Below are 24,315 nucleotides of genomic sequence, written 5' to 3' on the forward strand. Positions count from 1 at the left end.
ATAAAGGCCATATACAAAAAACCCACAGCAAACATCATTCTCAATGGTGAAAAACTGAAAGCATTTCCTCTAAGATCAAGAAAAGACAAGATGTCCACTCCCACCTCTATTATTCAACATACTCTTGGAAGCCCTATCCATGGCAATCAGAGAAGAAAAAGAACTAAAAGGAATACAAATTGGAAAAGAAGAAGTTATACTGTCACTGTTTGCAGATGACATGATATTATACATAGAGAATCCTAAAGATGCCACCAGAAAACTACTAGAGCTACTCAATGAATCTGGTAAAGTTTCAGGATACAGAATTAATGCACAGAAATCTCTTGCATTCCTATACATTAACAATAAAATATCAGAAAGAGAAATTAAGGAAACAGTCCCATTCACCATTGCAGTAAGAAGAATAAAATACCTAGGAATAAACCTACCTAAGGAGGTAAAAGACCTGTACTCAGAAAACTCTAAGACACTGATGAAAGAAATCAAAGATTACAGACAGATGGAGAGATATATCATGTTCTTGGATTGGAAGAATCAATCTTGTGAAAATGACTATACTACCCAAAGCAATCTACAGATTCAATGCAATTGCTATCAAATTACCAGTGGTATGTTTTACAGAACTAGAACAAAAACTCTTAAAATTTGTATGGAGACACAAAAGACCCTGAATAGCCAAAGCAGTTTTGAGGGGAAAAAACGGAGCTGCAGGAATCAGACTCCCTGACTTCAGACTATACTACAAAGCTACAGTAATCAAGACAACATATACTACAGGCACAGAAACAGAAATATAGATCAATGGAAGAGGATGGAAAACCCAGAGTAAAACCCATGCACCTATGGTCAACTAATCTATGATTAAGGAGGCAAGGATATACAATAGAGAAAACACAGTCTCTCCATAAGTAGTGCTGGGAAAACTGGACAGCTACATGTAAAAGAATGAAATTAGAACATTCCCTAACACCATACACAAAAATAAACTCAAAATTGATTAGAGACCTAAATGTAAGGCTGGACACTATAAAACTCTTAGAAGAAATCATAGGCAAAACACTCTATGACATAAATCACAGCAAGATATTTTTTGATCCACCTCCTAGAGAAATGTAAATAAAAACAAAAATAAACAATTGGGACCTAATGAAATTTAAAAGCTGTTGCAAAGCAAAGGAAACTACAAACAAGACAAAATACAACCCCCAGAATGGGAGAAAATATTTGGAAATGAATCAACGGACAAAGGTTTAATCTTGAAAATATATAAACAGCTCCTGCAACACAATATTAAAAGCAAACAAACAAACAACTCAATCAAAAAAGGGGCAGAAGACTTAAATAGACATTTCTCCAAAGAAGACATACAAATGGACAAGAAGCATATGAAAAGCTAGCTGCTCAACATCACTAATTATTAGAGAACTGCAAATCAAATCTCCAATGAGGTATCACCTCACACGTTAGTATAGGCATCATCAGAAAATCTACAAACAACAAATGCTGGAGAGGGTGTGGAGAAAAGGGGACCCTCTTGCACTGTTGGTGGGAAGGTAAAATGATACAACCATTAAGGAGAACTATATGGAGGTTCCTTCAAAACTATACATAGAATTACCTTATGACCCAGCAATCCCACTACTGGACATATATCCAGGGCAAACCATAATTCAAAAAGACACATCCACCCCGATGTTCATTGCAGCTCTATATACAATAGCCAGGTCATGGAAGCAACCTAAATGCCCATCAACAGACGAATGGATAAAGAACATGTGGTACATATATACAATGGAATATTACTCAGCTGTAAAAAGAACAAAATTGGGTCATTTGTAGAGATGTGGATGAATCTAGAGACTGTCATACAGAGGGAAGTAAGTCAGAAAGAGAAAAACAAATATCGTATATTAATGCATATATGTGGAACCTAGAAAAATGGTACAGATGACCCAGTTTGCAGGAAGAAATAGAGACAACATGTAGAGAACAAACGTATGGACACCAGGGGGGGAAAGTGGCAGGGCGGGTGGGGGTAGTGTAATGAATTGGGAGATTGGGATTGACATATATACACTAAAATGTATAATATAAATAGCTAATAAGAACCTGCTGTATAAAAAATAAGTAAAGTAATATTCAGAAGTTCAAAAAAATATATTTTTTCTGTCCAAATTTAAGCCAAAGACAATCACTTCTTTTCCACTCTCTTTCAGAAACATATATTCCTTGGTCATTCTTGTAATAGGTTTACCATTTGCATAGTTATCTCTTTTCAAAGTTTTTTTATAATTGCTATAATATTATTTCCCTTAATGGCATCTAATAGGCACACAAATTTTTGCTGAGTTTAATTACTTATGTTAAATTAGATCTTGAAAAGTGTAAGTTAATATCTATATCTATTTTTTACTCTCCGTCTTGAAAGACATGCAATATCACATACAGAAAATGCAAGTTCACACTGTTTTTTCTTAGTTCTTGCCTAGCATTAAGGAAAAGAAGTCCATAAAATATTTCACAGAGGTAGAGAGATACACTTCCTTGAATACTAAGTTAAAACAATGGCTTTTTTTCAGTCATGGTAAAAAACCAGGCTTATTTATGTTTCAGAAGCTGTGCACTAGCTTTTTCTTTAGGAATTCAGAGATGAAAATCTAACTTCCTGTTTTGGAACACGAAGCTCAATGTCACCTCAGTGGAGCATCCTTGCCTGCTCATTTGCCAAATATATGGTAAAGCATCCTTTGTTTTTTCTCCACCACACAGGAAAGTTTAATTTTAATTATATTATTTATTTCTTATTTTCTCCTAAGAATGTCACCCTCTAAGAGCAGAGACCCTCTCAATGTTCTTCACAATTATTTCTTGAACATCAAGAGTCATGCCTGCACCAAGGAAGCACCCAATACAATCTTCTTTAAAGAACCAATGAGTCAGGGTCATTGTCTTTATATATAAAATAAAGTTACTATCCTATAAGCAGTTCATTAATTTTAGGTGCAAATGATATTTATGTGACACATGTATCATATATACACATATGCAATTTATAACATATATAGACACACATCCATATAAGTGCACACAGGTTAGCTATCTCTTCCCTATCATCTGTTGATCTCTCTCTCTCTCTCTCTCTCTCTCTATATATATATATATATATATATATATATATATATATATAAAATCTATCTTTTAGTTAATCTATTCTATAAGGCATGTTTTGTTTCAATAAATATCTTCTTTTCTCCAAGATCTAAAAATTGCTTGCTGCATGTCGAGGTTGGCAAGTCACTTTCTGAATCTTGGTACATTAATCTCTAAATAATATCTACTTTTTTGTTTGTTATGAAGATTATATGTGATAATGTATATGAAGTTCTTTGCCTGTAGAAGGTGATAAAAATAAATTCAAGCCAGAGTTAACTATAATTTTTACCAATAAGTTATTACTGTACAGTAATAAAAAATTGCATGACACAGCATTTGGGCTAAATTATTTTTCAGAGAAGCTACGGAATAGTTTGTTCATTTCCTTGTACATTCATTGGTGACTGAGTACATATCCAGAATCAGACATGAAAACAAGTCTTGAATAGGATCTCAAAATTGAAATTTCCACATTAACTGCCAAGAAGTAAGATTTATGGCCAAATTTGGCTTTAGAATTTTCCCTGGTTTAATGACTATAGAAACTATTAAGAGTGAGAAATATTTTAGGTCTACTTCTCAGAAATATTTACTTGTTCTATCAGAGCAGTTTGAGTTATATTATAGATTAATATGTTTTTTTTATCACTAAGAAGTAGTGGTTTCTATATATGGATTAGCTAAAAGACTGAAGAGAGTGTGTTTGTTTAACAAGTGACTGACACTTCATGTCCTCTATTTGCTGCCTTATAACTTTGATCACATTTTCACATTTCAGTTAATATAATTTATCAATCTATCTATGAAACATCTATCTAATTTCTTTTTACACTAAAAGATATTTAGTACAGTTGACCTTTGAACAACATTTAGGTTAGGGGTACAGATCCTTTGTGCAGTAGAAAATCTGAGTATAACTTTACATTTGGCCCTCGATATCTGTGGTTCCACATTCGAGGATTAAACTAACCCTGGATTGTGTAGTACTGTAGTATTGAAAAAAATCCACATATAAATGGAAACATGAAGTTCAAACCCTTTTTCTTCAAGAGTCAACTGAATATAAGAACACAGCAGCCTGATTTAAAAGCTACAAAATCTTTGGCAAGTTACTTCACTATTTTTTTATTTCATTACCTTTATCTGTAAAATGGTTAATAAAAGTAACCATCTCAGTGGATTATGGTGAGGTTTCAATAAATTAATACATGCAAAGAAATTAGAAAATCATTTGGTACATAGTAAGTTCTATATGTGCTGGCTACTATTAGTTAGAAATAAAATTTGAACTACATTTTCTAATTTATTAAATGTGTTACATAGACCACTAAAAGGATGGTATAACTCTGTTTTATACTATTCAATTTATAATGAATCCTTAATCAGTGCTTCTAAAAATATAATGTGTCAAGCTATCATCAGAAATGTTGATTAAAATCCATATTTCCACACCTGTACTTAGAGAGGCTGAGTAATAGCCTGGTGACATCAAGCCTTCTGCAGTTTAAACAAAATCAACAGGTAATTCCAATGCACATGGCATGGAACAAACAGAGAATAATTGATTTAGCTATAAATAAAAGAAAGTAATGAACTCCTACAAGAGCCATGATCTTCATGGATGTCAAAATCTAACTGCAGGTAGAGGCAGGATCACACCTGTTCAAATAGGATTGTCGTAACATGGAGGATTTTTTATCTTTTTATTTTTATAGGAGTATAGTTGTTTTAAAATTCTGTGTTAGTTTCTGCTGTACAGAAATGTGAGTCATTATACATATACACATATCCACTCTTTTTTAGATGTTTTTAATGTTCTATGGATTCACAGAGGAGAAAAAGAAAATCAATCTTGGTGACATTGGAAAAGGCCACATCTAATTAGAAGAGAAGAATATATGAAATTTAGATTAAGTTGATGAATTAATCTGTGAAGGAGGAGAAAAGATGAGACAATAGAGAATGTGGAAAGAAAAGGGTGTAATATGAACATGATTGCCTGAATATATATCTACACACACAGGCAGGTACACTTATAGAGATTTTATATATATATATATATATATATACACACACACACACACACACACACACACACACACACACACACACACACACATACAGGGGTGCATATATACATACATGTATATACATGTGCAATCCATATTGTAGTAATCTTTTTTAGAATTTTCTGCATATGATGATATTTTCATACTTGAAAAAAAATTATGGTTGGGAAGAACTGCTTTGAACTGGCCAATTCTTAGAGACAACAAAAAACTCAGCTAGGAGCAGCCCTTTAATATTCAAACTAAGTAATCTAGAACTATACCTTCCCTATCCAGCCTGTGCACCACAGGAGGAAATATTCCTGTCTTAAAAATCCCAGGGCAGATACCAGGCAGCTAGAGACCAGCCTTTTAGCCCAAAGCCTACTGAAATTATTCAGATTAGCCAGTCCTCAATTGTTTACCCTACTTTGCCTGAGGTTGCCTGAAAAAAAAAAAAAAAAAGACTTCTGGCCTAGGTTCTCCCCTCCCTCCTGCTTCTACTTCCTGACCAAAACCTGGGGTCCCTCCCAGGGTGCTGCATAGTCAGCTGTGTCTTTCATTTCTAGAGGATCTGTGAATACATCATACTTGTCTCTCAATGGTGTTGATGTCTCCATGGTGTCATTTCAGTCACTTTTATAAATTAATACTCAGTACAAAATTCAAATGTACATTTTTCACACATGTACTCAAAGAAGTGGAATAATAGAATCTGAGTTTAAGATGACAGGACAGATTGGATGAGTCAGAGTTTCAAATTATGAAACTAGGAAACTTTTTTTTTAAAGCTTTATACAAGTTAAAGTTTAGTAATTAAAATTAGGGTAATATTCGGTAAAACTGAAATACACTTAAAAAATGTCAGTGAAAAGTGGGAGATAATGGAAAGGAAGAAATTAAAGACAATCAACACACCTAGATTATTTGACGCTCTAATCCATGCTTTTAGAAATAACAATCTAGTTTACCCTTAGAATTATAGTGACTGGGAAGAAGAGCAGAAGATTTTGCTAATTATGTTTCTTTATCTGAGTGACAGTTACATGGATAATTTATATTTAATTTGTAAAATTTTTTCATGATATACACTAAATATACACTTTATTACACATTTATTGCATTTTTGAATTAACAAATATGAATTTTTATAAAAATGATTTATTTTAAAACAGTGAATGCAACTGATTTATCAAAATGATTACTGACCTTTACAAAGCAGATGCTCTCAGAGAATATCTAATTATTCTAAAATTCTGCTGCTTGTCATACTCTTTTAGCTTCCCTTCTTAAACTACTTTCATAGTTTATACTATGATTTCAAAAATAATGTTTATTGGTGTATACTTTAAATATAACAAAATACATAGATTATAGTATATATTTGATGAATTTTATACAAACTCCAACAAAATCAAAGCAAAAAACTTCCATTATCCTTGGAATTCCTCCAGCTTAGCTTTACAGTCAAACTACACCCACTACAGTGTTACCGTTTCTGTTACTGTAGCTTAGTCTTTACTTTGTTTAGGACTTCATAAAGTGGTATCAACCATGAGCTGTTTTATATATTTATTCACTATATATATGTGTGTATATATATATATATATATATATATATATATATATATACATATATACATATATATGTTTGTGTGTGTATTTGTATATGTGCATGTATGTCTATATACATACAAAATTAAGTAATATATGATAAAGAAATAATAAACATATATATAATATAATAAAGTATCTTCCATTGTATTAAAGCACTACAGTTTGTTAAGTCACTAACATATAGATAGACATCTGGGTGTTTTCCAGTTTGAAGCTGTTTTTAATAATACTGCCAATAACATTCTTGTACAGGTTTTTACAACATTTTTGTTAGATATATATTTGTATCTCTTTGAATAAATATACAGGAATGAAATGTCTGAGCCATTAATGCCTTTTATATACTACATAATTTACTTATTCATTGTGTTTATTGTCTCATTTTACTCCACTAAAATATAAAATGTATAAAGAGAGTAATATTTTTTTTTAATTTTCCCCTCAGTATATCTCACATGATAACAATGTGCCTAACACTTCATAGATGTATATGGAATTTATAAAAAGTAACCACACTGTTTTCCTAAGTACATTACACACTATACATAACACACTCCCACCAACAGTTGATGAGCTCCAGACATCCCATCCTCACTAAAACTGCTATTATTAGTCTTTTTTTATTTTATCAATCCCTGTGAGTATTAAGTAGTTTATCATTTTGGTTTCAATTAGCATTTCTCACGCAGCTAAGAATCTTGATCATTTTTCCATGTACTTATTAGCCATTTTTATGTCTTTTGTGAAATGTCTGTTCAAAAATCAGCCTACTTTAATGCTTAGTTTTTCTTTTCTTTAATTATAATTTTACATGTTCTGATTACAATGACATAGCAGTTTGAATACTTTGGCTTTTTTTGCAACAGCCAAAAATGTTTATGGTTATACATGTGAAAAACAGTTGATAATCACAATTGAAAACATTAAAAAACAAAAGTGAAAATAATAATCTCATTCTTGTATGGGGTGTAAAGCAAATCTTTATTAAAAATAAAAGATTTAAAAAGTTTTCTGGTGATGTTTTCATGTCTCTGGCTAGAAGAATCAACTCTGATTTTCACAATACTCATTTGACTGTGAGGTCCTGGTGTAGAAGAAACGATATTTGAATTTTGTTATGCTGTGTCAGCTTTTTTTGTTGTGCATTCAGCATTACTTAGACATTTTTAATAGACTTCATTTCTAACAGCAATTTTAGACTCACAACAAAATTAAGCAGGAATTAGATATTTCCCATATATCCTCCACCTCATACAGCCACTGTTTCCTACCATTAGCACCCTCCACAGTCAAGTGTAACAATCAGTTTTTACAGTGCTTCAAACTACCCTGACGCAAGATCGTCAGCCAACGTTGTTTACAATAGGGTTAACTCTTGCTGTTTTGCATTTTATGGGTTCTAACAAACGTGATGAATGATGCACATCCAACATTATAGTATCACACAAAATAGTTTCACTGCCCTAAAAGTTCACTTCTACATCCCTAACTCCCCTAAAGGACATCTGGGAACAACTGATCTTTCTTTTTTTTTTTTTTTCTTTTTTTGCTTTTCATTTATTTGTATTTTCTTTTTAATTGAGGTAACATTGACATGACAACATATAAGTTCCATGTGTGCAGCATTATATTTCTACTTCCTTATACTTTACAACATCTTTGTCACCAAAAATGTATTTTCCATCTGTCACTGTACAGTTGAGCCTCATTAACCATTTCCCCCTCACCTCACCCCTTCCCCTCTGTTCTCTGTATCTATATGTTTGTTGTTGTTTGGTATGATTTGTTCATAATACACTCAAAGTCTATCCAGATTGTCAAAAAATGGCAAGATTTTATCTTTTTTGGATAATATTACATTATATATATATTGCTTGTGTATCTTTGGCTGTTGTAAAGAATGCCATGATGAACATCGGGTGCAGATATCTTTTCAAATTAGTGTTTTGTATCCTTTGGATAAATATTCAGAAGAGGGATAGCTGGATCATATGGTAGTTCCATTATTCAGCTTTTGAAAAATCTCCATACTATCCTCCATAGTGGCTGCACCAATTTATATCCCCACCAATAGTATATGAGGGGTCCCTTTTCTCCATATACTCAGTAACACTTGCTATTTGTTTATTTGAGATTTTGCTTGTTTCTTGTTTTATTGCTCTAAACTTCTCTCTTAGTACTGCCTTTCTGCATTCCACAAATTTCCATTTTATTTATTTTCAAATAATTTTTTAACACCTTTAGTGGAGAATAATTGCTTTACAGTGTTGTGTTAGTTTCTGCTGTATAACAAAGTGAATCAGCTATACATATACATATATCACCATATCTCTTCCCTCTTGCATCTCCCTCCCACTCTCCCTATCCCACCCCTCTAGGTGGTCACAAAGCATGGAGCTGATTTCCCTGTGCTTTGCAGCTGCTTCCCACTAGCTATCTACTTTATATTTGGTGGTGTATATATGTCAATGCCACTCTCTCACTCACTTCGTCCCAGCTTACCCTTCCCCCTCACTATGTCCTCAAGTCCATTCTCTATGCTTGTGTATTTATTCCTGTACTGCTCCTCTGTTCTTCAGAACCTTTTTTTTTTAAGATACCATATATATGTGTTAGCATAAAATATTTGTTTTTCTCTTTCTGATTTACTTCACTCTGTATGACAGCCTCTAGGTCCATCCACCTAGAGTTTCATTAAGTCCCTTTTGTTTAGTTTTCATTCCTTTTCCATTTCTCTAGGAGGTGGGGCAAAAATATTCTTGCTGTGATTTATGTCATAGAGTGTTCTGCTATGTTTTCCTCTAAGAGTTTATAGTGTCTGGCCTTACATTTAGGTTTTTAATCCATTTTGAGTTTATTTTCATGTACAGTGTTAGGGAGTGTTCTAATTTCATTCTTTTACATGTAGCAGTCCAGTTTTCCCAGCACCACTTATTGAAGAAGCTGTCTTTTCTCCATTGTATATTTTTGCCTCCTTTATCAGAGATAAGATGACCATATGTGTGTGGGTTGATCTCTGGGCCTTCTATTCTGCTCCATTTATCTACATTTATATTTTTGTGCCAGTAGCATTCTGTCTTGATTACTGTAGCTTTGCAGTATAGTGTGAAATCAGAGCACCTGATTCCTCCAGCTCCGTTTTACTTTCCAAGATTTCCTTGACTATTAGGGGTATTATTTGTTTCCATACAAATTGTGAAACTTTTTGTTCTACCTCTGTGAAAAATGCCATTGGTAGGTTAGTAGGGATTTTATTGAATCTGTAGATTGCTTTGGGTTCTACAGTCATTTTCACAATGTTGATTCTTCCAATCCAAGAACATGGTATATCTCTCCATCTGTTTGAATCAACTTTAATTTATTTCATCAGTGTCATACTTTTCTGCATACAGGTTTTTTTCTCCTTATGTAGGTTTCTCCCTAGGTACTTTATTCTTTTGGTTGCAATGGTAAATGGGAGGGTTTCCTTAATTTCTCTTTCAATTTTTTCATCATTAGTGTATAGGAATGCAGAGATTTCTGCACATTAATTTTGTGTCCTGTTACTTTACCAAATTCATTGATTAGCTCTAGTAGTTTTCTGGTAGCATCTTCAGGATTCTCTATGTATAGTATCATGTCTGCAAACACTGACAGCTTTACTTCTTTTCTAATTTGAATTCCTTTTATTTCTTTTTCTTCTCTGGTTGCTGTGGCTAAAACTTCCAAAACTAAGTTGAATAATAGTGGTGAGAATGGGCAACCTTGTCTTGTTCCTGATCTTAGTGGAAATGCTTTCAGTTTTTCAACATTGAGAATGATAATGCCTGTGGTTATGTCATATATGGCCTTTATAATGTTGACATAAGTTGCCTCTATGCCTAATTTCTGCAGGATTTTTATAATAAATGAGTGTTGAATTTTGTTGAAAGCTTTTTCTGCATCTATTGAGATTATAGTATGTTTTTTATCATTCAATTTGTTAATATGGTGTGTCACATTAATTGATTTGCATATATTGAAGAATCCTTGCATTCCTGGGATAAACCCCACTTGATCATGGTGTATGATCCTTTTAGTGTGCTGCTGGATTCTGTTTGCTAGTACTTTTTTGTGGATCTTTGCATCTATGTTCATCAGTGATATTGGCCCTGAGTTTTATTTTTTTATGACATCTTTGTCTGGTTTTAGTATCAGGGTGATGGTGTCCTCATAGAATGGGTTTGGGAGAATTCCTCCCTCTGCTATATTTTGGAAGAGTTTGAGAATGATAAGTATTAGCTCTTCTCTAAATGTTTGATAGAATTCGCCTCTGAAGCCATCTGGCCCTGGGCTTTATTTATTTTTTTTTTGGAAGATTTATTTTTTTAAATCACAGTTTCAATGTCAGTGCTTTTGATTTGTCTGTTCATATTTTCTATTTCTTCCTGCTTCAGGCTCAGAATGTTGTGCTTTTGTAAGAATTTGTTCATTTCTTCCAGGTTGTCCATTTTATTGGCATATAGTTGCATGTAGTAATCTCTCATGATCCTTTGTTTTTCTGCGGTGTCAGTTACTTCTGTTTAATTTCTAATTCTTTTGATTTGAGTCTTTTCCCTTTTTTTCTTCATGTGTCTGGGTAACGGTTTATCAATTTTGTTTATCTTCTCAAAGAACCAGCTTTTAGGTTTATTGATCTTTGCTATTGTTTCCTTTATTTCTTTTTCATTTATTTCTGATCTGATATTTATGATTTATTTCTTTCTGCTAACTTTGGAGATTTTTTTGTTCTGCTTTCTCTAATTGCCCTAGGTGTAACTTTAGGTTGCTTATTTCAGATGTTTCTTGTTTCTTGAGGTAAGATTGTGTTGTTATAAACTTCTTAGAACTGCTTTGGCTGCATCCCATATGTTTTGGGCCATCGTGTTTTCATTGTCATTTGTTTTTATGTATTTTTTGACTTCCTCTTTGATTTCTTCAGTGATCTCTTGGTGATTTAGTAGTGTATTGTTTAGCTTCCATATGTTTGTATTTTTTTGCTAATTTTTCCTGTAATTGATATCTACTCTCATAGAGTTGTGGTCAGAAAAGATACTTGATACAATTTCAATTTTCTTAAATTTACGAAGGCTTGATTTGTGACCTAAGATATGATCTATCCTGGAGAATGTCCTTTGGCACTTGAGAATAAAGTGTATTCTGCTGTTTTTGGATGAAATATCCTATAAATATCAATTAAGTCTATCTTGCTTAATGTGTCATTAGAGGCTTGTGTTTTCTTATTTATTTTAATTTTGGTTGGTCAGCCCTTTGGTGAAAGTGGGGTGCCAAAATCCCCTGCTATTTTTGTGTTACTGTTGATTTCCCCTTTTATGGTTGTTAGTATTTGCCTTATGTATTGAGCTGCTCCTATGTTGGGTGCATAAATATTTACAATTGTTATATCTTCTTCTTGGATTGATCCCTTGATCATTTTGTAGTGTCCTTCTTTTTCTTTTGTAATAGTCTTTATTTTAAAGTCTGTTTTTTTTCTGTTATGAGAATTGCTACTCCAGCTTTCTTCTGATTTCCATTTTCATGGAATATCTTTTTCTAGCCCCTCCCTTTCAGTTTGTAGGTGTCCCTAGGTCTGAAGTTGTTCTCTGATAGACATCATATACATGGGTCTAGTTTTTGTATAAGTTCAGCAAGTCTGTGTGTTTTGGTTGGAACATTTAATCCATTTACATTTAAGGTAATTGTCTATAACTATGTTCCTATTACCATTTTCTCAATTGTTTTGGGTTTGTTACTGTGGGTTCTTACCTTCTCTTTTGTTTCCTATCTAGAGACGTTCCTTTAGACTTTGTTGTAAAACTAGTTTGGTGGTGCTGAATTCTCTTAGCTTTTGTTTGTATGTAAAGGTTTTAATTTCTCTGTCAAATGTGAATGACACCCTTGCTGGGTAGAGTAATATTGTTTGTAGGTTTTCTCTTTCTTCATTTTAAATATGTCCTGCCATTCCCTTCTGGCTTGCAGAGTTTCTGCTGAAATTTCATTTGTTAACCTTATGGGGATTCCCTTGTATGTTACTTGTTGCTTTTCCCTTGCTGTTTTTAATATTTTTTTCTTGTATTTAATGTTTGATAGTTTGATTAATATGTGTCTTTCCATGTTTGTCCTTGTATTTATCCTGTGTAGGACTTTCTGTGTTCCCTGGACTTGATTGGCTATTTCTTTTTCCATATTAAGGAAGTTTTTAACTATAGTCTCTTCAAATATTTTTTGAGGCCCTTTCTTTTTCTCTTCTTCTTCTAGGATCCCTGTAATTCGAATGTTCGTACATTTAATGTTGTCCCAGAGGTCTCTGAGACTGTCCTCAATTCACTTCATTCTTTTTTCTTTATTCTGCCCTGTGGTAGTTATTTCCTACTGTTTTCTGTTCCAGGTCACTTATCCATTCTTCTGCATCAGTTATTCTGCTTTTGATTCCTTCTAGAGAATTTTTAATTGTATTTATTGTGTTGTTCATCTTTGTTTGTTTCTCCTTTCATTCTTCTAGGTCCTTGTTAAAAGTTTCTTGTATTTTCTCCATTCTATTTCCAAGATTTTGGGTCATCTTTACTATTATTATTCTGAATTATTTTTCAGGTAGACTGCCTATTTCCTCTTCATTTGTTTTGTCTGTTAGGTTTTTCCCTTGCTCTTTCATCTGCTGTGTATTTCTCTGTCTTCTCATTTTGCTTAACTCACTGTGTTTGGGGTATCCTTTTTTCAGCTGCTGGTTCATAATTCCACTTGTTTTTGCTGTCTGCCTCCACTGGGTAAGTTGGTTCAGTGAGTTGTGTAGGCCTCCTGGTGGAGAGGACTCGTTCCTGGGTTCTTGTGGATGAGTCTGGATCTTGTTTTTCTGGTGGGTAGGGCCATGTCTTATGGTGTGTTTTGAGGTGTCTATGAACTTATTATGATTTTACGCAGCCTCTCTGTTAATGGGTGTGGTTGTGTTCCTGTCTTGCTAGTTGTTTGGCATGGGATGTCCAGCACTGGAGCTTGCTGGTTGTTGAGTGGTGCTGGGTCTTAGCGTTGAGACAGAGATCTCTAGGAGAGCTCTCGTCAGTTGATACTATGTGAGACTAGGAGGTCTCTGTTGGTCCAAAGTCCTGGACTCATCTCTCCCACCACAGAGGCTCAGGCCTGACCCCTGGCCAGAGCCCCAAAACCCTGTCAGCTGCACAGCTCAGAAGAAAAGAGAGGAAGCAAAGAAATAAAAAAATGAAATATAATAAAGATATTAAAATAAATATTATTAAAATAAAAAAGTAATTAAAAAAGAATATAGCAACAAACAATAAACAAATCCACCAATTATAACAACTGCTAAAAATTATACTAGTATAAACATAAAAATCAGAAACTAGTCAGTCACATACAACAAACCCCAAGGCTACAGTTGTTCTCAAAGTCCAGCACCTCAATTTTGGGATGATTCATTGTCTATTCAGGTATTCCACAGATGCAGGGTGCATGAAGTTGATTGTGGAGATTTAATCTGCTGCTTCTGAGGCTGCTGGGAGAAATTTCTCTTTCTCCTCTTTGTTCACACAGGTGTTGTTGTTCAGGTTTGGATTTGTCCCTGCCTCTGCTTGTAGGTCGCCTGAGGGCGTCTGTTCTTCCCTCAGACAGGAGGGGGTTAAAGGAGTGGCTGATTAGGGGGCTCTGGCTCACTCAGGCTTGTGGGGGGAGGGAGGGGTACGGAATGAGGAGCAAGACCATGGTGACAGAGGCTGGTGTGTCATTGTAACAGCCTGTGGTGCACCATGTGTTCTCCCTGGAAGTTGTCCCTGGATAACAGGACCCTGGCAGTGGCAGGCTGCACAAGCTCCTGGGAGGAGAGGTGTGGATAGTGACCTGTGCTCACACACAGGCTTCTTGGTGGATGCATCAGCATCCTTAGCATTTCATGCCCATCTCTGGTGTCCACGCTTATAACCACATCTCACACCAGTCTCTGAAGCTCATTTAGGCAGTGTTCTGGATCTCCTCTCCTCGTCCACCCCAAAACAATGGTCTCTTGTCTCTTAGGCAGTTCCAAACTTTTTCCTCAACTCCCTCCCGGCTAGCTGTGGTGAACTAACCCCCTTCAGCTGTCTTCATGCAGCCAACCCAAGTCCTCTCCCTGGGATCTGAAGTCCAAACCCTGAGCCTCGGCTCCCAGACCCCACCCACCCCAGAGGGTGAGCAGACAAGCCTCTCGGGCTGGTGAGTGCTAGTTGGCACCAATCTTCTGTACAGGAATCTCTCCACTTTGCCCTCTGCACCCTTGTTGCTGCGCTCTCCTCCATGGCTCCAAAGCTTCCACCCACACCCCACCTCCCTGACCCGCAGTCTCCACCCACAAAGGGGCTTCCTAGTGTGTGGAAACTTTTCCTCCTTCACAGCTCTCTCCCAGAGGTGCACGCCCTGTCCTTATTCTTTTGTCTCTGTTTTTTTCTTTTTCCCTACCCAGGTACGTGGGGAATTTTTTTGCTTTTTGGGAAGTTGGAAATCTTCTGCCAGCATTCAGTAGGTGTTCTGTAGGAATTGTTCCACATGTAGATGTATTTTTGATGTATTTGTGGGGAGGAAGGTGATCTCCACGTCTTACTCTTCCACCATATTGAAGGTCCTCTCTTCAAGTAATTTTTTTTTATTTCACCTTTGATTTCTTCTTTGACCTAATAATATCTATCTTATGGAAGATATTGAGGTAATTAGGTGTTCTCTTAGTTTCATGAACTGGTACAGCCAGTTCCTTTCCAAAGTTTGGTGTGTTCTCAGTTATTAATTATTCAAATAATCTCTTTGGTTTTTTTCTCTCTCTTCTCCTCCTGGTGTATCCATTATCCTAACTTTGCCTTTCCTAAGAGTTTGATAGCTTTTGTAGGATTTCCTCATTTTTAATATCTTATTTCTCTTTCCTCTTCTACTTGTATCATGTCTAGATTTCTATCTTTAAGCTCACTAATTCTCTCTTCCATAAGGTCTGGTCTACTTCTAATGCTTTCTAATGTGTTCCTCACCTTTTTTTATTGGGTTATTCAGCTCCAGAATTTGTCTGACTCATTTTTAATATTTCCATATCTTTGATAAAGTATCCCTTCTGTTCATTAATTTTATTTCTGTGCTCATTAAGCTGCTTTTCTGAGTTTTCTTGCATCTTGTTGAGTTTCTTCATGACAGCTATTTTGACTACTCTATCAGTTAGATCACAATATTCCATGACTGAGTTAGTTTCCTGGATAATTTTTATTTTCTTTTTATGATATAGTGTTATTGTGGTTCTTCATGTTGTTTGGTGAATTGTTCCTCTATCAGCACATTTGATATCAAATGACAGGTTAGGAACTGGACTCTTCTCATTTGTTTTCTGATAGGTGGCATTATCACACAAGTTTTTGTTTCTCTTACCTAACCTGCCTCTGCTTATATTTGTGAGTTTCACTTCCCAGCCTCCAATGTCTCTGTAAGAGATGTGGCTCTGTGCCTTTGTTATTGCCTCTTGTGCAACCAGGTCTCTGCTGCCTTGCTTCTACCAGAGCCACTCTTGTTACAGAAATGCTGGGCTCTTTCCTTGTGTCCTGGATCCCCTGAGACAAAAACTTCATCACTGTGGAAGATGGAGAGTGGGGCCAGTGTTGTGGAAACATTAGCTGCTAGAGGGATTTTGTCCCAGGCCCCACTGCTGCTGTTACCCAGTTACCTGTGGCCATGGGCATTGGTTCAGTCAGGTGGTCAGAGCGTTATATGCTATCTTCCCTGCTGTTGCTGGATTCTCTGAAGCTGAGAGCTCTGCTGCTTTGGCCTGAGGTACAGGACTTTGGCCACTATCTCTACTGTTCCCTTGGTTCCACTTTTTCCATGTTTTCCAACCCACACACCTTTAGATGTACAGATGTATGGAATTTTCCTACTTATTGATGTGCTGAGCAGAGCATCTTTGTTGAGTTGTGGATGTTTTACTGGTTGTAGATTGAAGGTCAGAGACAAAGGTAAATTTTCACTCCAGTATGTTTATGACTTCACTCTTTTTCCCCCAATCATTATCGTTTTGGCTTTTCCACAATGTCCTATGATTGGAACCCTATGGTATATATCCCTTTCAGATTGGCTTCTTTCACTTAATAATATGCATATATGTTTCCTCCATGTCTTTTTGTGGTTTGATAGCTCTTTCCATTTTAGCACTGAATAATAATCTTAATGGACCATAGTTTATTTATGCATTCATCTACTTAAGGATATCTTGGTCATTTCCAGGTCTTGCCAATTATGAATAAAACTGCTATAAACATTATGTATAAGTTTTCAGGTGGACATAAATTTGAACACATTTGGGTAAGTACCAAGGCATGAAATTGTTGGATCATATGCCAAGATATATTTTTAGATTTGTAAGAAACCACTATGAGGGAAGGGATGTGGGAACAGATGTATATGTATGACTGATTCACTTTGTTATAAAGCAGAAACTAATAAAAATAAATAAAATAAATAAATAAAATTAAAAAAATAAAAAAGAAATAAAAAAAGAACAGTAAAAAAAAAAAAAAAAAGAAACCACCAACTCTTTTCCAAAGTGTCTGTACCATTTTGCATTCCCACTATCAATGAATGGAAGTTTTTGTTACTCCAAGCCTGCACAGCATTTGTTGTTGTCAGTGTCCCAGATTCTGGCAGTTCTAATAGCTGTGTAGTTGTATCTCATATTGTTTTAACTTACAGTTCCCTAGTGCTGTATTGTGTAGAGCATCTTTCATCTGCTTACTTGACATGTGTGTACCTTCCTTGGCAGGTGTCTGCTCAGATCTTTTTTTACATTATTAATCAGGTTGTTTATTTTCTTATTATTGAGTTTTTATATAATGTACTATTATCCTCTTAACTTCATACTTAATAAGATAAAATACCTCAATGTTTTCAAGCTAACAAGTGATGGGTGTAAATGTAATCAATATGTGCATTAGATCAGTGATTCCTCAATCTGGCTGATTACCAAAATCCTTTGGAGTTATTTAGTCTATTTCATAAAGTCTATCTCTTTGTTGTGAAATTTTATGTTACAAAGAAAAAAAAAACAGCTAATAACTGTGTGACTGGGGTGATCACTAGAATAACTAACACCCTAGAACTCTAGTGGCATTCAACTGGGTTTTCAGAACTCACTGGATCCCTGTCAAGTACCAGTCACTCCACTAACTACTGGGAATAAATATAAACCTTCATTCCATGATGTCATATGATAAAAGTAGAAAGAGTACAGGTAAGCAAATGAGTAAAAGTAAGGTATAGCATTTTATTTAATAACCATAAACATTGGAACTAAGGAAAAATGAAGGAATGGGCATTCAAATTAGAAAGATAAGCAACAACTTCTTAGAGAATAGTATCACTAAGTTGTGTCTTTAAGGACAAATAGAAATCAGTTGATTAAAGGAAGAAAGATAAGTATGTTCAGATATTCTTGCAAAGTAAAAGAGAGACAAGAAAGTGTTCTGTTAGAAATAGCAAAAAGTTGCCTATGAATTTAGGGTTGTGTTTCAGTGGGGTGTAATGATAAGTCAGGGTCCTCCATAAATAGCAACCATATAAAAGGTAGGCATAGGCACACTTCTTTGCACTTATGTTGCTCTTGGGTTTTTTCTCCCTATCACTACTTGTTTTTTCCTAGCAAAAATAAAAGAATAAAAATATGTGTAGTATAAACTGCATGAAAATATTGTTTTTGTTTTTTTTTCTTAGTGTATCTATTGAATAAGATTAGAAAAGTGCCTAGCACTTGAAGTGATAAGTACTTACTTGCTAAATAAATGAAAGGCTATATATTTCCTACCTGTAAATTCTGTCATTGTAGAAAGGATATAGGGTAGAATTATAATAATTTTAGTGTGAGGCAACTAGTGGCCCAATCTTTTAAATCCTATTAATAAATTTTCCAAATTATAATTAGGGAAATGAATGCAGTCTTTGTAGCATTACAACTATTATGATGTTATGTGAAAGAGCTTTTCAAACTACATGAACTACATGTTGTACAAAATAAGTAATTTTGTTTATGTTAATGGTTTGAGTGGAAGATGGTGTTGTGATAAAAGCACTAGGTTTGGGGTAAAAACAAAAACAGAATGAAATCTCTATTCTTGAGTCACTCATTTTTTATTTATTTTTTTTATTCTCTGCAAAATAGCATCATTTGAATGCACTTCAAAATATAAATTATTTTCAAACTTCAGTACTTAACAATTTTTCTACCTGTAATCTTGGGCCGGAAATGATAGTTTATGAAAAACTGTGGGTTGGAATTGCTTTTGAATCACAAGTATTTTGTTGCAGATCCTGGGCCCCCTATCTATTGCTATAATTCAATGTTCGATATAATCATAAAAAAAAAAACCTCCTGTATACCTCCTTCATTTTGGACATTGTCATATTATGTGAAAGTCATATTGTGGTGGATTAAGCTGGGAAAATTAACATCAGTGAGGAGGAGGGCTCACACGACTGCATCTATCCAGTTCCTTCACAAGGAAAATTGTCTTATTACTTCCTGTGTGCTCAGTGGAAGGAGATCAGGAGATCCTAATGAAACTGAGTAGAAAGTGTAAAATAGTAGGGAGACACTTACTCTTCCTCATTACCTTATTTGCTTGTATTTTGATGAAAAACTGATATGAACTCTACAGTTTTGAAACAGTATGATATTAATTTCAGAGGAAATGGTTTTAAATCTGCTATGGTGCAACAAAGACAACAAGCACTAAGGAGTAAAATGTATGTTTACCAGGCAATAACCATTTTGAGGGCTTCTTTCCAATACATTTCCAAAGCACTGAATTGTCTACGTGGAGTGAAATGATCTTACATGAGAGATGGCTAAGTTTATGTGTAGTTAGCAGCAACTTATATTTCGCTAGGATATACATATTTATGCAAACAATTTTGTTGTGGAGTAGTTTGAGTGATGGGGTACTTCACAGGATGATTTTAAAATGCCTTTCCACAAAACCATAAACAAAACAAAAGACAACCTACAGAATGGAAGAAAATATTTGCAATGTTATTGACAAGGGATTAATTTCCAAAATATGCAAACATCTCATAGAGTTTAATATCAAGAAAACAAACAACCCAATCAAAAAATGGGCAAAAGACCTAAATACACGTTTCTCCAAAGAATATATACAGATGACCAACAGGCACAGGAAAAGATGCTCAATATCGCTAATTATTAGAGAAATGTAAGTGAAAACTACAATGAGGTATCACTCATCACCAGTCAGAATGGCCATCATTTAAAGGTTTACAAATAATAAATGCTGGAGAGGGTGTGGAGAAAAGGGAAACCTCTTACACCATTGGTGGGAATGTAAGTTGGTACAACCACTATGGAGAACAATATAGAGGTTCCTTAAAAAACTAAAACTAGAATTACCATATGAGCAGCAATCCTACTTCTGGGCATATATACAAAGAAAACTCTAATTCAAAAAGATACATGCACCCAAACATTCCTAGCAGCACTATTTACAATAGCCAAGAAATGGAAACAATCTAAGTGTCTGTCAATATATGAGTGGGTAAAGAAGATGTGGTACATTTATACAATGGAATATTACTCAGCCATAAAATAGAATGAGATAATGTCATTAGTAAAACATGGATGGACATACAGATCATTATATTAAATGAAGTAAGTCAGACAAAGGCAAATTTCATATGGTATCACTTATATGTGGAATATTAAAAATGATACAAATGAATTTATTTACAGGCATAGAAAACAAACTTATGGTTACCAAACAGGAAAGGTGAGGGAGAGATAAATTAGTTTGGGATTAACATATACACACTACTATACATAAAATAGAGAAAGTACAAGGACCTACTGCATAGCACAGGGAACTATACATGATATCTTGTAATATTAAGGAAAAATAATCTGAAAAATTATATATATATATATATATATATATATATATATATCTGAATCACTTTGTTATACACCTGAAACTAACACAATATTGTAAATGAACTATACTTCAATACTTCAATTAGAATAAAATCAAATCAGATAAAGAGGCAAAAAATGTCTTTTCATATATGAAGCCACAAGTGTAGACTGTAACACATAGATATTAAGAGGAAAATAAGGCAAAGGAGGAGATTGTGATAGTAACTCAGCACTACATTAGGAAAAATTGTGTTTGAACAAAGGAGAAATATTTTCATAGAGGAATAGGAGGCTCCTGGACAGTGTAAAAATTTAAACCTCAAACTCTGCTCTACAGATGAAAATACATCTTGTATCTAAGGCATATAGTGATCTCAGATAAAGTGAATATAGAGCACTATGACTGGCTATTACTTTCACTCTGGAATTTTAGAAAAAACTTTAAAGACAAGATCTTATATTAAGAACACAATGAGTAAAATATTCACTCAGATCAAGTTATATACTCTGTACACAAATAAATATTAACTTATATTAATGTACCCAATTAGTCATTTAAAATTCCAAAATAAATAAAACTAAAAATGATACAAATAATCTGTTTGTCCTCACCCTCTTCCTTTTCCCTGGAAGAAGCATTTTAATTTTCATATAATTTCCTAGTGTAGTAAATTATGTCCTCTGGTTTGAATAAATTAATATGATTTCATCTTTGGAAGCAGACTATTCTCCCCAGAACATTTTATAATTACACATTCTTTCAAATATATTTAATATCAACATTTCTAAAATTCACCCCTGCTGTAATTGTACCGCATTTGACAGACAGTTACAGAGAAAAGAAGGTTCTTTAGATTGGTCTATTGTAAAGCATTTTGTTTTCATATTAAAACTTTTCCAAATAAAGTTAATATCTTTCTTTGTAGCATATAGGAAGAAATTAAGGTTTCTTAGTTTCTTACCATATTTATGCTTTATCTAAATCTTAGTGATATAATCATTTTCCTTTCTTTAAAAATGATTTGTAATTACAAAGACTCTACCAACTCTTCATATTGTTCCGGGATTTTGGCAAACTATATTTATTCTTCCATCTGCGATTTTTAAAAAAGATTTTAAAGAAAATTTTTAGATTTAAAAAAAAATAGGCTGAAATGGTGTTAGCAGATTTTGGTAAATGTATTGTTCAGGAAAGATTACTGAGCTGCTTCTAACTGAGCTAGAATACCTAGTCTTGTTTCATCCTGGAAAAAGAAAAGCAGACATGAAGATTTCCCTGTTGTACTCAACAAGCTTGCTGAACTCACACAGAATGTAGTACTTGCTCAGAATCATATCTAATGATTTCCTCCACAGCCAGACTGTAAACCCAAAGCTCTTTAATATTCTGGTATCATTATTCTCATTTTCTATAATTTAACAACTTTTCATTTTATTCTTAATGGAAAAGTCATGCAATATTGAGCAGTAACTGCTGTTAATTTCCTGCTGTATATCATTTGCATTTTTTGTTGCTGTTGGAGAGTAATTAACATGCTCTAATTATCATACTGATTGTCTTTTTTAGCTTATGAGGATATGGTCATCTCAACCCTCGTTAATTTTACAATTGTATATTTTATTGTTCCCAATAATAATATCCTGGGATATACAAGACTTAAATTATTACAAAAAAAAATGTTGTGTGATTCTGCAGTAGTAGGTTTTCTAAATGGTTCAATTTAGAAGAGAGTATTGTAAGTTTTTATAGTTCCTAACAAAAAACACAGAATCATTTCTGTGGCAGGACAATGCTATCCTTTCCTGCAAAGCAAATTGCAGTTATATTATGCTATTATCACACAAGAAAATGTTTTCTTGTATTCTATTCAGATTGTATCTTTTATTTCTTCATATTACAGAGGTTTATGTTAAAATTTGCTATGAATATACTTGTAACATGTAATAAAAATCTCTTTTGCAATAATTTTTAACACATATTCTTTCTACCCAAAATAACATTTTTTCTTAATTTAAAATATTTACTTTGTAAATCCTAATATTCTCAACTAAAATTTTATAAAATTGTGTGGAGATAGAAAAAAGATGAAATAAATCAGTGCTTTTAAATATTACAAAAGAAACTATAGATAGTACAAAAACTATTAATAGTACAAAAATTGTCGATAAAGTTCAACTCATATTTTATGTACAAACCTACCCTCAGCATAGCTAGCTTCATAATTATGGGCTAGTTTGTATGTTCATTTGGTGAAGAACAGAGTCATTATTTATAACAGATGTTATTATATCCAAGGAATGTTATTCCACAAAACTTACATACAATGAGAAATATAACTCATTTCCTGATTAACTTCCATTTGGTTCCAATCATCAGTGTATTCTGTACCATGAGAAGGGTCACAAAAGAAAAGTACAAAGATGACCTATATGTAAACTACTAAACAAAGGTCCCCTTTTTACTTTATTGAGCTTTATAAAACAGTATAGATTAATATAGAGTATCAAAAAACAATAAAATTGATTATTAAAAAAGATGATAATTTCTTTCTATATTCACAAGGACATTTTTTGGTCATAAAGGCAGGTATGCAAATCACACTTGCAAAACAAATCAGTGGAGATTAATGTTGGACTACATTCTGACTGAATTATAATCATGACTCCACCATTTATCTGTACTCTGATCATTTACAAGTTATTAAAAAATTTTGGACCTTATTTTCCTTTTCTCTTAAATGGAGATAGCATTGACATATATCCCAGAAAGTTGGTTTGACTATTAAAAAAAATATATGACATCAGGAGAAAACGCTCAGAGAGAAAGAGCTCGGAAAAACAGCTCAATAAAAAAAAAAAAAAAAAAAAAAAAAAAAAACTGGGTAGGGCTTCCCTGGTGGCGCAGTGTTTGAGAGTCTGCCTGCCGATGCAGGGGACACGGGTTCGTGCCCCAGTCCAGGAAGATCCCACATGTCACAGAGTGGCTGGGCCCGTGAGCCATGGCCACTGAGCCTGCACATCTGGAGCCTGTGCTCCGCAATGTGAGAGTCCACAACAGTAAGACACATGCATACCGTAAAAACATAAAAAAATAAAAATAAAAAACTGGTTATTAATAGGTTATTTTTAAAAGGAGCTTTAAGTGGACATAATTGTCTTCAGGAAGGTTTGAACTCTGTGCTCAGGCTGCATCCTCAGAGCGAGGCTTGCTTTGTCTCTGTCTCAGCTCCATTCTTCCCGTGTTTGTTTTACTCTCCATCTGCACTGGGTCACAGGATCACTCTAGCACTCTCAGCCTCACATGTTCTCAGGTTCAAATCCAAAAATGCCCTTAAAACATCCAAATATGGCTCTAAACAAGCCTGACTGATATGACCTGAATCCTGTTCCCAACCCTGAGTTACTGTGACCAAAGACATAAATTCACAACTGGCTTAAAATCCACAATCACATGTTTTCACATGTGCAGAGATGAATTTCCACCCAAACCACATATGTCATTAGAATGACTGAGATTTTAATCCCCAGACGAAAACTCCAGATCTTTACACAAGTTTGACACCTGGATAG

The sequence above is a fragment of the Mesoplodon mirus genome (genome assembly GCF_964341445.2).
Source record: "Mesoplodon mirus genome assembly, chromosome: 10".
NCBI lineage: Eukaryota > Metazoa > Chordata > Mammalia > Artiodactyla > Ziphiidae > Mesoplodon > Mesoplodon mirus.